We start from the raw sequence: 16703 nt of genomic DNA, 5'->3' as shown, positions 1-16703 counted from the left end.
ATTAAATCGTGATAAGGAATTGAAGTTTGCTAATAAAGGGAATAGAGTAATGGTAAAAATAACTAAGTAGTAAGAAGATACAAAAGTACATAAAATACTGTAACATTGTTTTGCAGAATGCTATGGTGTTTTTCTCCTGTGTATGACACCTTTGTGTTTTGCTTAAAAAGTTCTTGTGACCATTGATTCACTCCTTTCCAAATGACTGGACAGGTTTTCAGTTGCTGCTAATCAACATAGCTCAGTGATGTTAATGCCACAAGAGCTATCTTTAGAAAATAAATATTATGCATAGATTAGAAAACCAAACTGCTAACTCTGTACTGAAGTAGCAACATCTGTGTTGCCACCTACCCAGCAGACACAGATTTTTAAATTTGGGATTTTTCTATAAAGTGGTATGCTGAGATTCTTATCCAGGCAATAAAACGAAGCAAATAAATTCTGCAAAACAAGACTCCTGAAGCACACTAAAGCAATTTTTTTTGAACATGCCTCTCATGAACTAATCAAGAGATAGTTGGAATACTGCAAACTATTACATGGGGGTAAATGGCTTATAAATCAAGATAACCCTTTGGGGATTCATGCCTTGCCTGAAAAATTATGATTATGCCATTTTAGGGAAAACACTTGCCAAAACATCAGCTGAAGCGGGAAGCTCCAGCTCATCGTAACTGTAGCTGCTAGATGCTCGAGCGACTCCCAAATGAAAGCAAGCTGTAAGGGATGATTTCAGTCTATGGGTGGATTTCTCCTGCTGCATACAAGCCATGTAGCTACTGAGGACAGCTGACAGGAGAGCCTCAAGCGAGGTGGAGCTTACTATAAATACCCAAATACGAGAAAAATTTAGAAAAACAAACAGGTTTTGGTAAAACAGACAAGAATTCTCTGCACATAATTGAAAATATACTTTAATGACGGCTTCTAATGAAACAGCTTTAAAACAGGTCTGTTTAAACTCTATCTACCAGGAGTGAGAGTGCACCAAGAAGTGTGCTGGGGTAGGAGACTCTGTCATTTTGGGTTGGTGTTCTGCCTTGTTTCTACCTGCCACTTTGCATTATACTCCTTTTACTTTTTTGTCAAATTACTTAAGCTGATTGTACACATCAAATGCCAAGTAGATGTTTGTGGTGGGCTGACCCTGGCTGGACGCCAGGTGCCCACCAAAGCTGCTCTGTCACTCCCCTCCTCAGCTGGACAGGGGAGAAAATATAACAAAAGGCTCATGGCTTGAGATAAGGACAGGGAGAGACCACTCACCAATTACTGTCATGAGCAAAACAGACTCAACTTGGGGAATTTAGTTTAAATTTATTACCAATCAAATCAGAGTAGGATAATGAGAAACAAAACCAAATCTTAAGAACACCTTCCCCCCACCCCTCCCTTCTTCCCAGGCTCAACTTCACTCCCAAATTCTCTACCTCCTCTCCCCCAGTAGCGCAGGGGGACAGGGAATGGGGGTTGGGGTCAGTTCATCATACCTTGTCTCTGCCGCTCCTTCCTCCTCAGGGGGAGGACTCCTCACACTCTTCCCCAGCTCCAGTGTGGGGTCCCTCCCACAGGAGACAGTCCTCCATGAACTTCTCCAACATGGGTCCTTCCCATGGGCTGTAGTTCTTCATGAACTGCTCCAGCATGGGTCCCCCACAGGGTCACAACTCCTGCCAGCAAACCTGCTCCAGCCTGGGCTCCTCTGTCCACAGGTCCTGCCAGGAGTCTGTTCCAGCATGGGCTTCCCAGGGGGGTCATAGCCTCCTTCAGGCATCCACCTGCTCTGATGTGGGGTCCTCCACGGGCTGCAGGTGGATATCTGCTCCACCATTAACCTCCATGAGCTGCAGGTGGATATCTGCTCCATCATTAACCTCCATGAGCTGCAGGTGGATATCTGCTCCACCATTAACCTCCATGGGCTGCAGGTGGATATCTGCTCCACCATTAACCTCCATGGGCTGCAGGTGGATATCTGCTCCACCATTAACCTCCATGGGCTGCAGGGGGATATCTGCTCCACCATTAACCTCCATGGGCTGCGGGGGACAGCCTGCCTCACCATGGTCTTCACCAGGGGCTGTAGGGGAATCTCTGCTCCAGCACCTGGAGCACCTCCTCCCCCTCCTTCTTCACTGGCCTTGGTGTCTGCAGAGCTGTTCCTCTCACATATTCTCACTCCTCTCTCCAGCTGCAGTTGTGCAGTTTTCTTCCCCCTTCTTAAATACGTTACCCCAGAGGCCCTACCACCGTCGCTGATGGGCTCGGTCTTGGCCAGCGGCGGGTCCGTCCTGGAGCCGGCTGGCATTGGCTCTATCGGACACAGGGGAAGCTTCTAGCAGCTTCTCACAGAAGCCACCCCTGTAGCCCCCCCCAACTACCCAAACCTCACCACGCAAACCCAATACAATGTTCTGTGCCTGAGGAGTATAAATGTTTCTACTGACAAGTCCTCTATTTGAGGTAGATCACACTTAGAAGTTTGAGGATTTGTGGTTTGCTGTTTGCGTTGTGGTGTGAGAGACTAGATGGAGGGCTATCACCACTGATTTTCTTATACAGCTCATCTTCCCTACCTGACCTTTAGCTTATATTTCTAAAAATCAGGTATTGTATTACTTCAGTTATCACCCAAAGTTGTCTGAGTCTTAGTAAGTGCTTGCCAAAATGAAAGCACTTAGTTTGCTTTAACTTATTTACCATTGGACATAAACGGGTATTTGTGAAGCACCTGCAATAAAATCAAAGACAACATCGCTACACCCTTCACATCTATAGTGATTATCTGCTTATTTGTATTTTTACAGCGTTAAGTAGAACTATGGGAGATAATGTCTGTGTTATCATCAATTAAGTACATTAGAACTCCTCACATGACTTACTGGACACAGTACCAGGCAGCTACAAATGGAAATACTGGAAGCCCGCAGAATTCTCACAGTCCAATGCAACAGATAAGCATTAGATGGAACAAAGAATTACGAATGAATACAACACAAAGGACACAAGAGGATCTAAGTATGGAAAAAAATTGATGTAAAGTGTATGCGATAAGCAGAGGATTAGGGAGGGACAGGGGAGACTAGACCTTAGCTATAGTAACAGTTCTACAGAGGAGATACTCCATTGAGATCTGTTGAGAAGCTGTTGAGAAGATGGTTTTGAATCACCTTTTGACACAAGAACTAACTTTTAAGATCAATGCAATCTTAAGATTTAATACAGTTATGTAGAAAGCGTGACATAATTGAAAAGCAAGGAAAATGCAATTATGCCTGCTAAAAGGAATCACTTTCGTTAAAGAAATTCTGTGTATTTTTAAAAGCAGAGAATATAATAATTGTTTAAGTTAGGTATTTAAAATTCTTGAGAAAGAGAATAAATCTCAGCAAGGGAACTAATGCTACTGATCTCCTGAAAATGTCGTTTTACTCATTCATAACATTTGGTTTAAAAACAAAATCCAAACTCTATGTTCCTTAACATGATAACTTGTCTAAAAAGACAGCTCTTAATACAATATGAATTTGCAAGGAAATTCTTCCCCTCCTTTCCAGAATTAAGTTTAAGTGGGTTTACATGACTCATTTACTATTTGTTAGTGAAGGTGGTGAAAGGAAAGGTTGTATAAACAATTTGCTCTTGATCATTTTGGATGTTGAAGTACTTCTCTAAGAGCCATTTAGATCTGCCAGCTCTGTGTGTTCCTCCATTTTCTCATTTTTGAGAAGTATGAGTGGATAATGAAACTACATAATGAAAAAAAAAAAATCCACAATGTTAACAGTTAAAATGCTTATTGCAAATGCAAACTGGAAACATGTTGTCCAATTGATTTATTGTTGTAAATATATGCAGTGGAAAGCATAATGTTTCTATTAATTAAATTACCTCCTTCCTATGAGGTTTTCTTCTGTCGTGCTACCCCTGATATATCACTATGCATTCGAGCCACCAGCTCTGTTGAAGTCCATTAGAAATTCCACTTCATATAATACATTTCACTATTATAGCAAAAGTCTTTACTCCCAAGAGTGAGCACTGTAATACATTTTTATGATGTAATTGTCCACAGCCTGGAGAGCACCTGTTAGCTAAATCTGATTTAGCACATTGCTGCTACCACTGGTAAAATACGACGCTGTATAGTAAAGTAGTTAGGAAGCAAAGTAAGAAGTTGATTTGCCTCCATGTATGTGTGCGTGAGACTTAACAATATGATACTTTCATGGTATTTTTTTTTTTCCTCCTATTGAAAATCTCATTCTGTATGCAACAAGGACACAGATACATTTTTGGCTTGCATGTGGTTTACAACACAAAACTTTATATGAAAAGGAAATGATAGAAAAATGTCAGTTAGCTATGATAGCTAATAGATGCACACTAATACTATTGCTGTCAAAATGCATTCAACAATATGATTGTTATATCTAGTGCCTTTTTAGGAAACTTAGACTCTGGAAGTTTTACTAGTAAATATTTCTAAAGATTACTACGTACAACTGCAATAATTGCATTTGCTGTTTCATAATATATATGCAGCATAATTCTTGATGTAACTTCATAACATAATCTAATGTTTTTTGAAATCATTCAAGGTCCTTTCTGTTAAGTTCCTCTAAATTGTCATGCTCAAATGAAAAATTCAACGTCATGCATTCTGAATTGTCACATATTTAAGACATAAGAACAGATGTCATCTGAGTGCAGAGGTGTCAGGATAATTATTAGTAAGGCCACTTTTTTTTAATAGGAAAATGTTTCTGATGAGGAATCCTTCAGACAAGATATTAGACAAAGCCCTTTCAGGACAGAACATGGGGTTCCTGTTCATGTGTTTTCACATGTAGAAGATAGTTACTCTATCTCCCATCTTGTGTTTATGTAAAAAGATGTTACCAAACACCAAGCAACCCCTGATTATGTAGCTAAAAAAAAAAAAAGGACAATTGTATGTCATAGTTTTGGCAAGCTCCTAAATAAAGAGAATTAAGTTTATGTATTTGAAAACTTAAATTACCATTTTTTTCTAAGCCTGTTGATCCTTATGACCTTGTTTGTGCTAAATATGGGACTATCTGCAAGGGATGGCACAATTTTATACTCTGTGGGCTTAAATTAAATGCCAAAGAGCTTCAAAAGCCATTTTAATTGCTAAAATGAAAAGATGACACACATCAAAGAATCTTTATTTTTTTCACGCTGATGCCTACATAGCTTTTTTAATATCCATTTAGAGCTGTTAGTTAGACTTCATCCTTATTATGGAGTCCCTGTATTGTCTTATTTTTTAAAGACTGCAACATCACCGTTTCAGAAGGAAAGAGAAATCAAGAATGAAATTGCCGTGTTCTGACTCTGAATCACAGCAATATCTGGGTTTACATGATGCTTTTCCATTCCTGTTTTTCTCCCTTTGCCTCCAGGGCTATATATTGCTTGGACTGGAAACCCAGCCTTCTGCCCAAGCCCTCTGCCCCACCCAGGGTGCACCCCAAAATGGAGCATGTTTAGGCACTCACCTCCTGCACAGTCTCAGTCTGTCCTACCCACGGTACCGCAGGTCACTTGCTTAGCAACAGTATGTAAATGGGAATTTGTAAAAAATTATACAAATGGCAGACTTCACAATCTCCACCAGAGCCTCTTGAAGCTATGCTGTTAGCTGGTAAACCATGAGGGTGTCTTTGAATTCCCAGCACGCTACAGTTACAAGAGAGATCCTTCTGAAACTGATGAATTACCGCCCAAACTCTTCATAAATGTGAGCAATACCCAATACTCTTTTGAAAGCTTTTCAGCATCCTTCTAAATCTAGGATTATAATCTCTGTGTGTATGTGTGTATATGCATAAACACACACAAATTTGCAAAAGCGCTATATGTTATTGCAAGGTATGTAATTATAAATATTCAAACAGCACTTAGGACAAGCAGAACCCCCCAAAATGATTTAATTTTCAGAGTTCTTGTTATCCACAGTTCCCACCAGTTATAACTGGAGTGATTAACTACTCCTGAAAAAAATGTGTATTTTGTTAAACTGTAATACTCCTTGAGTTTGGGTTCTCCTTTTTGGCATTCATTTCTGAAATGAATGTCAGAAATGTTACTTTGCATGTGATTTTATTTCTTAGGAATTCTTTTTTTTTAAAGAAAGAGAAATTTTTCTCCTTCTGTGAAAACCTATGGTGGATTCTGTTAGATTATGTGAATAAGACTGACATCTTGCAGTAGTTTGAAATCTGTGTAATGCTGCATGTTTTTATCCATAGCCAATTAACACTGTAAAGGATTTTGATAACGTAACAAAGATAGACTGTAAAAATGCTAGTTGTATAAAAAGAATTCAAAGGGAAAACCACGTTGATTTAGTTTAGAATGAATTGTGAGAGAAGAAAAGACGTCTCTACTGGGTCTGGCTGGGATGGAGTGAATTTTCTTCATGGTAGCTGTATGGCCTTATGTTTTGGGTTTGTGACCAAAGCAGTGTTGGTAATAAGGGTTGTTTTAGCTATTGCTGAGCAGCACTTGCACAGCATCAAGGTCTTTTGTTTCTCACCCCACCCCACCAGCGAGGAGGCTGGGGGGGCACAAGAAGCTGGGAGGGGACACAGCCGGGACAGCTGACCCCAACTGCCCAAAGGGACATTCCATACCATATGGCGTCATGCTCAGTATATAAAGCTGGGGAAGAAGAAGGAAGGGGGGGACATTCAGAGTGATGGCGTTTGTCTTCCCAAGTCACCGTTACGCGTGGTGGAGCCCTGCTTTCCTGGAGATGGCTGAACACCTGCCTGCCCATGGGAAGCAGTGAATGAATTCCTTGCTTTGTTTTGCTTGCCTGCGTGGCTTTTGCTTTACCTGTTAAAAACGCACACGTTTTCTCACTTTTGCTCTTCCCATTCTCTCCCCCATCCCGCTGGGGGGAGCAGGCAAGCTGCCTACCAGGGTTAACCCACAACAAGGTCTTAAAAATTCTTCCATTTCAAAAAGGCAACCTATCAGAAATCAGAAGACCTGTTCAGGGGAGCCAACTGAACTGAATTTGTCAAAGGTTCAAAGATGGAGGAGGTTTGAATAAAATTTCAGTCAAAGGTGTAAAAATCCCAAATCCAGGGCAAACGCTACAAACCCTAAGTAGGTAAACTAAAAGAATAGTAGAAGAAAACAGAAAACCTTTAAAAATGGTTAAAGAAAGTGACTAGCCAAAGAATCTTAGGTGGTTCAAAGAGAAATTAAGATCTGCCAAAAGTCAAGCTAGAAAAGCAGTATGTAACAAGTACCAAAGTTACCTTGTCTAATAAAAGAACCAGCAAAGAAGCACTAAAGCCTTTGTAACAACAAGAAAGAGGTTGAAGATAATTTATGTTCTGGCCAAAGTCTAAATAAAATGTTTTAAACAGGAGAGTAATATTGACTATTAGCTAAAGTAGGATGGTTATGGAAAAAGAGTACGGCAACTGTATCCAGCATAGATCTAAACCATGCTCAAAGGTCTAAACTGTAACAAAATTATAGATGTTATAACAAGAATTTTTAATAAAAATAATGAATTTCTCTATTTACAGAAAGGAGAAAGCATGGTCTAGCCAGCTGCAGTTTTTTAAGCCTGACCTCAATAGAATGCAAAGCTTTACAGCTTTTCCCAGTAAAAGGAAAACGAGATAAAATTCTCCATCAGTTTATGAAATGACATCTTTCTTTAATGGGGGCTGGTTTAGTAAATAAGGTGCTGTAGATGCCATTTGTTCTGACCTTAGCAAAGTTTCTAATTTGGTAACTATATGATAAATTATTAGTTAACATGGAGGAAAAAGGTTGTTACGGCAAGAACTTTATTACGGGTAAAAAATTAGAGACCGCAGTAGCTTTTGTTGAAAGGGAAATTAGTGGAGTGGGGAGATTATTAATATCATTAATGATATTCTTCCAGGAACAGCCTTAGGACTTAACTCTAAAAAAAAAAAAGAAAATGTATCAATAATTTTCAGGGCAAAAGTCAATGTCATTCTCCAGTCACATGTGTAACATATTGTGAGATATCTTCTTAATCTACTCAAGGGATCAGGAAGGATTTAATTTGATGTTTATTTAGTTGGTTTCTTTTAGTCTTTTCCTCTTAAAGTTCAGGAAATTGAGAGAAGAAACAAGAAAAGAAACAAGAGAGTGGCTTAACCGTGGAGCAATCAATCCTTCCTTAGAGCCTCTCAGATCACTGGCGTAAGACTTAGTGATGTAATTTACATTAAAAATATTTCTTCATACATTTTGAAAGGTATAGTGAGGTCATTTCGGGTGCCAGTATTACTAATTTACTGTCCTATGTGGACTTAGATCTTTTAAACCTGATTGAGATTAATACACTTGAGATGGTATGATGCTTTAATGTTTCAACATTTGTACAGGGTGGGTTGGACAGCTGATAACAGATATAAAGAAAGGAACACAGTCCATTTTTCTTTTCAGTTCAAGATCACTGAGAACATGGGGAAAAAAAATTGCTTTCTGTCTAACAACAGTGGAGTGGGTGAGTAGTTTGATTCTTTCCCAAACATTTACGTTCCTCATGAGTTTAGACGTTTAAAGGGTCAGCTTGACTTTTTCAATCTTTAAGGCAGACTTTGCAAAGTAAATATTCTGCAAGTTTTCATGCCCTGTATTGTGAATTCCATTCTGGTGGGATGAGTTATGTGTTACAAAAGAACAAGTAACAAAATTATTTAAGTAGTTTTATTTCTATAATTGCCAGAGTGTTACAGATAAGTTCACAGTCTCCACATACAAAATGGATGGAGACAATACATGGTAAGTATATTAATTAACTGATGAAAAAGAGAAGACATAATTAACAATATCAAGGGAGCAGGAAGAGATATCTTCAGGTGCCGGCCTAGCTAAATGCATGCTGAACTGACTAATTGAAGGCTGACGGAATTTAGCATCTTATTGTTAACGAAGCATAAAAGTATGCTGAGAACTGTATCTTCTCTCTCTCCTTCTCAAAGAAAAAAAGTCACCATGACTGGAAGAAGAAACTGTGGAGGAGGTTGAAGTGATGAACGGTGTGAAGATGGATGCCGAAGAAAGTGAGTATAGTAATAGCAGGAACACGGGACTGTCCCTGAGAGGGCAGGTGGAAGTCAAAGGAAGCTGTACCTAGCAGCATTAAAACATGTTGCCGGCAGCAATGCATATAACATCTGCATATAATGAAATTTAATTTTCTGTGCAAATTATTCACTAAACCTCTGATTTCCGTTTCACCTCTAATTACGATTGCTAGAGATTCACTTTCGAAAACAAAGAATAACGAGTGAAGAAGATAGTTCTGCCAGGTGCCTTTTTGTAATGACAAGGATTCAGACCATTAACTTTTGCATTGGATTTTGCTTTCTCATACAGAGAGTTTCTCAATCCATTCCACCAGCTTTTCAATAACGAGAAGTTAGGATCTTTACGGTGTAAACGTATCTAAGGTCCAGTGTGCCAGGAAGACAACGCACGGGATATTTAACCAGGGAAAAGTCCTTACTGTCTTAGTATTTCTGGCCAGGTGAATTGAGGAAAAGCAAAGGCTACGTGCATTTAGTCTAGTGGAGGCAGAGTGCTCCTTCCTGCAGATGTTAGGCTGGCATTACATATCCTTAGGAGAAAATTATGGCCTGTGAGGGAGAGCTTTTGATGAGGAAAACATTGAATCTGCAATTCTCTATTCTTCAAAGTTAAGTTGGCTGAACTGTGGCTTCGTATGACAGTATTGTACAGGAAATAGTGCTGATTCACATTACCACAAGAAAAGCACTCATAAAAACCCGATTCCTAAGTGCCTTTTCAGTGTACCTTGAGGTGGCAGCTCCATTATGCACACTCCCCACGTGAACTATGGCCTCGTCCCTTTTTCAGCTAATTTGCTTCTGGGGAAAACTGCTATTACGAAATGTCTTTGTGAAGCAGTACAAAGAGGATTCTTTCTTGTTCCCTCCTCAGCTGCTTGAGCACAGATACTTCGAAACCTAGTCTAAAGTGTGTACAGAAAGACTGTATTTGCTTTTGCTCTCCTGTACCAAAGTTAACCAATTTACTGAAGTTACGGAGGAAAATTAATCAAAAACTTCTAAAAGGAAAGTATGGGCTGAAATTGAATCTGAACTCTACTTTGGTGGGCCATTTCTGTGAGACAATAAAAATCTCCTGAACAAAATTGCTAGGCCCGTGGACAAATTCGCAAACAACTATTCACTTCGCTGCTGCCCACCGCGGGGCGCCATCTTGTGGGGCCGGCAGCCATTGCCCGCGGCCCGCTGCTCACGTCCGCGCTCCTCCTCGGACGGGGCGCCGGGCGCCCGGGCCAATCCGAAGGAGCCGCCTTGCGGAGCGGGGAGGCGGAGGGGTGCGGGCGGCAGCGCGGGACGCCGCCTCCCTCAGCCCCCGGCTGCCGCCGCCGCCGCCGCCTGCGAGGGCCGGGCGGGCCGTGTCGGTGTGCTGTGAGCGCGGTTATGGGAGAGGGCGGGAAGCGGCCCGTCTGCAGAGCGCCCGGGCGGGCGGGAAGCGCGGGCTCTGTCAGCAGCTTCCTCGTGGCGTCCTTCTGCGAGGGCCCCGACATAACCTGCCCGGCCCTACGGTGCTGCGTGACAGGCTTATTAACCCTGACTTACGTACCTTAAAAAAAAAAAAATACGAGTCTATGTGGTAGGCAAGCACTGTTCCAAATAGTCCATGAACACAGGCTATGTGTTTGTATGCACGATAAAAGATTTTCATCATCAGGATGATGACACTTTATTGTCAATTATGTGTCTTTCTGCTTAGCTGCATTCCTGCTGAATTTTGTTTTAATACAGAAATGAGCTATAATCAATAACTTGTCAAATTATTCATTCCTAATGGACTAGCCAAAGGATTTTGACATTATTCTCTGAATAAATTATCTGAAATACGTATTTCCATTATTTGACCAGCTCTCTAGATTATTAAATAATATTCTGTGAATAATTTATTCAACATTTTTCTGTCAATCTTTGAATAATTTACTCACGAATACATTATTTGTATTATTCAGCCAGCTATATTTCCAGCATCTGTGGCAATGTCTTTGTTGTGTGAAAGCGTAGAGATTTCTGGAAGGAGAGATAAAATTTTAACTAGCGTAACTTAACTTCTTTGTAATAAGCATTCAGTACCTTATTTTATATACCCAAGTGCGTAATTAAATGAATCCATTTTCATCTCTCTCTGTTAATTTAACAAGTAGTTTTCTACAACAATCTTTAACTCAATGATCCCTACTATTTTTATTGAAAATCTTGCACTGTTGCTGTCTTGCCTCTGCTTGTTTTTTCAAGTCTTCAACAACATTCGGAAAAACTTCAATTACTTTAATCTGTGTGCTGAAGATATATAATGAGGAAAAGATTTACATTGCTTGCCCGGTTCTGTTAACCCAGGTATTTTGAACATAATAGCTACATAAATACGTACTGAAAAAACACAAGTCTGTGATTTACAAACACAAGTGAAAGGAATGAGCTTTTGAAAATGCAGTCCCAACAGAGGAAGAGAAGTGCAAGGAAAGACTGAAGAGGCAGGCCAACAAAAAGGTGTGTTGTGGATTATCTGTATGTATTTACCACATAGTTTTTCATTTAAGTGGCAGAAAATGTTCCAAGCAGCTGTGCTGGAGCAATGATGAAGTGAAATAATTTGAAGATGAACAATCCTGCCCCTTCCTACAGCATCCCTTCTGCAGTTCCAGTCTTGGAGGTGGGAAGCACAAGGTGAAATCGGGAGCCGGTGGCTGTGGCATAGGGCCACCTATTCCTCTGCCCTCCTGAGCCCGAGTGGGAAGCTAAGAGGTGCTTTGGTTACCCTGCAACTCAAACAGCGTTTTATTATTTCACTACCTAGCCATTTGGGCTAGAAAGTAATTTTGAATATGTGATGTGTGGCTCTTAAGAATTTGTAGCATGGCTAGATACAGCTAGTAAAGGCAAACTGGAGGGCAGAGGTAGTATCTCAACCCAAAATCTAGATGCTGTTTCAGTTCCAGCCTAGAAATTACTGGGAAAATAATCTGGTCCGGAGGCCAGAGCCAGCACAGTTTACCTCCTACAAATTGTGATATCCTGGACATGAAGGAGATGAGCAAGATATCTTCATTTCTAGCAGAAAGCTCTAGTGAGTTTGAAACTGTATCTACTGGGCAATACATGCATAAGGAGGCATAGTATGAAGTGAAGCCTGTCCTAATTCCACCTCATTCCCACATTTAGGAAGGGTGGGGTCTCAGAAAGGTTTACCTTCCTAACTGCCAAAGACCAGAAGTTTGGCTAACTGCCAAAGGTAATCCTGGGAATTATCTAACCTAATTGGTACTTTCACTTCGGACAGCAAAGATCCTTGATTTTCAGGCGTGCTCAAAAGCAGGCTGGTTTGAACAGGTGGGTACCTAAAAACAGAATTTAAAAGGCATTTGGGGGCTTTCAGGGTCACGTTTGCAGCTCTGAACAGTACAGCACTTTGTTACTAGAATGGTAATATTGCCTTATATGTCTTGTAGATTAAAGAACTCAGGACTGACCCAAGAAGTATGTCTTCCACCTGGATTTTAGGAGTTTAAAGTAGGTCCACAACTGAAGTTGACTGGAGCCAAACCTGGAGCTGCTGCTGTGGAGTCTGATACCAGGTCTGTATTTTCTTTTAACATGGAAGGGAGGTGCTGTCACCATTTCTTGGCTTAGTTTGAGGAATATAGTCAAGGAAAGGGCTGGGAATCTAGACTTGTATTACCAAGTTTGAACCTTCATACCTGCTGTTAAGGAAGTTGGCCTAACCATGGTGTATGGGCTGATCTATCCAGAAAAAGAAGAAGCAGGAGGTGTATTTGAGAGAAGTGAGGGAGACTGTCACGGTTATTTCTATTTTAATCCATTGGCAGGCTAATCTAAACTGTATAAAAATTCAGGAATCAAGAACTGCTGCAGAACAGGCTAAAACTTCAACAGCTTATGGGGGAGGATAGCAATAGGCTCAGCAAACAGGCAAGCACCCTGATATGTGCTATGGAGGGCAACACAAAGTGTGGAAAACGAGGCCAGATATGCGTGACTGAGTGCAGCAAAGAATCTCTTTATGGCCTATGCTACAGCTACTCCCAGAAGCAGAAACAAAAGACAAGCCCTGTTGTTGTGGTTTCACCATAAAGATGAATCTTAGACTCTGCTCATCATTAACCTGTGTGTAGTAACTGAAAGGAACACGTATAATCAGATTTTTATTGACCACATGAGATTTGCTTTTATATTCTCTGTTCCCATATTATGTATCTAATCCTGTAGAATTTTTCTTTTTTTTTTTTTTTTCACTTCGCTTCTATTGTTTGGGTTTTTTACCCTTTCTTTAATTACATCCTAACTTTTCTCATACTGAAATACTTATTTCTTGTTTGGGCCTTGATTTGTTTTAATTCTTAATGCCCCAAAGGTCATAAGGGCCATTTATTCAATTATTCATGCAACCATTGCATAGAGAAGCTGCACACTTCAATTTAGTTCCAACTGCTTGCAAGTTAACAATTAAGAACTGCTATAAAGTCCAGTGAATTTAGGACCTCCTGCTTCTGTAAGATTATCTATAGTATCAGTTATGGGAAAGGAGTAAAGGAATTTTACCTACTTGGAAAAAGTACTGTTCCAGAATGAAGCAAAGAAACAATTTTTTTTTTCCCCTAGTGGCTGTGGTCGTCTCTGAATAACAGTACCCCCAAAAAAAAAAAAAATCGACATTCTCTTTCTTATTATTATTATTGTTCAGCTTTTAGCTACTATGACTTTGTTTATCTTCTTATAAGGCAAACTATAAAAGCTAATCTTAATACTGGATTTTACAATGTTTACTGAGCTGCTTTTTAAAAATTTTCTGAGCTTGTAAAAGTATAATTATCGTATCCTAATAATTATAACAGACAACATTTCTCTTCCTCTTCACAGTGTTTGATCTAAACTGCAAATTTCTGATCTCCTTGTCAAAGACAGAGCTGTTTTCGTGGGAATATTTTGAACTTTGATGAAAGTTTTATGACACTTCCAACAAAACATGCTGCTCATTAAAGTTTTATAGAGAGAGAGCTCTATCTGCATTGTTTTGGAATTGTAAATATCACATAATTGTCATCAGTGAGTAGCTGATGAAATACCTGTTCCCAGAAGCTTGTATATGCAGACAGGTGTTTGGTGTCTCGGACAAATACGTGCTTTCGCTGTCCCAGAGTACCAAGACATGGCTCTCTTCGTTTTGTCATGGAGATGGTCCCAAAAGTCAAACAATGATGAAACTAGTGATTTATTTATAACATTTTGGAAAGCATTTGCAGAGGAAACAATTTTTGTAGTCTTTAAATATCTTATTCGCTCTTTCTCTTTGTCCCAAGAGGTACCAGGAGATTAGCGTCCCATTAGTTTCCTTCATACAGTTTTTATGAGTCAAAACTTAACATCTGTCTCTGGATAGTAATGGATAGCTATGGTTCCTCAGCTACATGAACATTAACTGCAGCACTGTTTTATCATAGGACATCTAGCTCAGACAAGTGGCAGCTGACACAACTGCTAATTCTCCTTAATATTTAAGCCTCAGGGAGTCTTCCTAAAACAAACAAGAAGACTGTAAATGTGTACACATATATATATATATATATTAAGATTCTTTCAAAAACTTACTTGACACATGTTAGTTTCAAATCCCTTTGTATTTCTTGTAGTTTCTCTGATAATTGTGGAGAGAAAATGCCCCATTTAATGAAATACTGTTCCCTTTCAGAAGCACTTGGGTAATTTGACTCCCAGACAGCATGAGGTTTTATCTTGTCATTATGAAGACTTCATGAAGATATAAAGACGTTACTCAGACAAATTGTTTTCTTTAAAGAGACAGTCTAATTAAAAATTAGAACATTATTATTTAATATTATCTAATTAGAACAGATGCCATTTTTCTTCCCTTCTGGCTGCATGAGCAATACCTGACTGTTTCCCTTCTGGCTCCGTGGGATGTGCGCGCACTCAGAGGAAGCAGATCATTGCTCTCAAAGGCTATGTACACCATGGAAAACTGAAAGTCAGTTTTTTCACTGTAACAACCCAGGTGAGTTAAATGGAGCTAGAATGTTTTTCCTCAGATGGGATGTATACTTTGCATATTGGCAAGTGGTATTTTTTCTGAATCACCTCCTGAAGGTGTGTTTTTTGTCTTTATTGACAATGTAGGGAACCTAGGGAAATTGTGTCTGAATTTAGCTAAGTTAAGTGTCTAGAGTTAGGTGATGTGAATACCTCTTTCAGTCATAAAAGTAGAACATAGATGTTCATTTAAATTGTAGTGCTGGCAGAGCTACAAAACAATGATAATCACAATATAATTAGAATCCATATCATGAGAAAGTTATGTATACAGAAGTGTTAGAATGACAATAAAATTCAGAAAGACAGATTTAATAAAATGAGGGAGCTCATCAAAAATGCCCTAAGGAAAAGTAAACTCCTTGGATATGGCATTTATTCTACTTAAGGAAACAGTAATAGTGTCTCAGGAGGTGTTGTATTGCTGAACAAAATGAGAAATAGGAAGAAACTTGCATAGCTAAATAACAAATTTCAAATGATTGAACCAAGAAGAGATCCATCAAAAATCTGACCCAGTGTAGCCAATAAACAGGAACATAAAATAAATAACAATAGTTAGTATGTATGAGGAACACAAGAAGGGCCAAAACAAATTTCCAGAGTAACTAATGAAATGCATAAAAAGAAACAAAGCCTATCTTTAAATACATATATTAAAATAGATAGAAATGCTAGAATTGATGGATAAAAACCTGTTTTGCTAATAAAGGTGAAGTACTATCAGAGACTCCATCAGAAAAAAGGTAAGGATCATCAGGGACAGATACTAGGCATAAAGTTATTCTGACTGAACTCAGGTATGAAATGTCTGAACATCCGACAAAATACCCGGTCTCTTACCAATCCAGAGGACCGAAGAACTTTGATTATGTATGTGTTTAAGAGGGTTTTTAACCTACAAATAAGTTTACAGCTCTGCCTGTTAAAGCAATTATCACTAAAACACAATCATAGAACATCTGTGAAATCATGGTGGAAAAAGGTCTAACCAGGACAGTATTTTGAAATGGAAACCGTGCTTCAGTAATTGTTCTGTATTTCTTTGCATTTGTAGTGGAAACAGGAGAACTGAATGAATTGGACAAGAAGCAACTGAGGAAGTTTAACAGGCATGGGTAAAAGGTTAGTAAAAGCTCTGTAATAAACAGAAAGCAGAGGCATGGGATACATAACAATTTCTGAAACAAATTGATATTTCTGCATGAAGTTTGTTGTTAGAACAGAAGTATTGAGTGGGGTGCTGGAATTCAGAGTTACTCAATAGTGTCATTAGTAACCTCAGCCTGGCAGGGGCTGCAAACACACTCGGGGAATTAGAACTTCAAATGACTATGACAAATTGGGGAAATGCTCTGAAGCAAGCCAACCAAACAGAAGATACTGCCTATAAAAATATATATATACCCTTGTACAGTAGTAATTAACTTCAGATGTGAATGGCAGGAAAAACAGGGTGGGTGAGTGTTCAAGGGGAAGAATCTTGGATTTACCATAGATCACAAGGCATGAAGGGTTGAC

The 16703-nt window shown here is 39.4% G+C and overlaps 1 long non-coding RNA gene across 1 annotated transcript; it reads left to right on the top strand.

The window, feature by feature from the left end:
* Positions 1-12581: 12581 nt before the first annotated feature.
* Positions 12582-16292, top strand: LOC142408750 (uncharacterized). The gene is made up of 3 exons (XR_012775404.1): positions 12582-12691; positions 14988-15147; positions 16240-16292. It is a non-coding gene; the product is annotated as an uncharacterized LOC142408750 (long non-coding RNA).
* The last annotated feature ends 411 nt before the right edge of the window (positions 16293-16703 follow it).

The sequence above is a fragment of the Mycteria americana genome, chromosome 4 (assembly GCF_035582795.1).
Source record: "Mycteria americana isolate JAX WOST 10 ecotype Jacksonville Zoo and Gardens chromosome 4, USCA_MyAme_1.0, whole genome shotgun sequence".
Lineage (NCBI taxonomy): Eukaryota > Metazoa > Chordata > Aves > Ciconiiformes > Ciconiidae > Mycteria > Mycteria americana.
The sequence above is the reverse complement of the archived record's forward strand: the minus strand, read 5'-3'. Positions and strand labels throughout refer to the sequence as shown.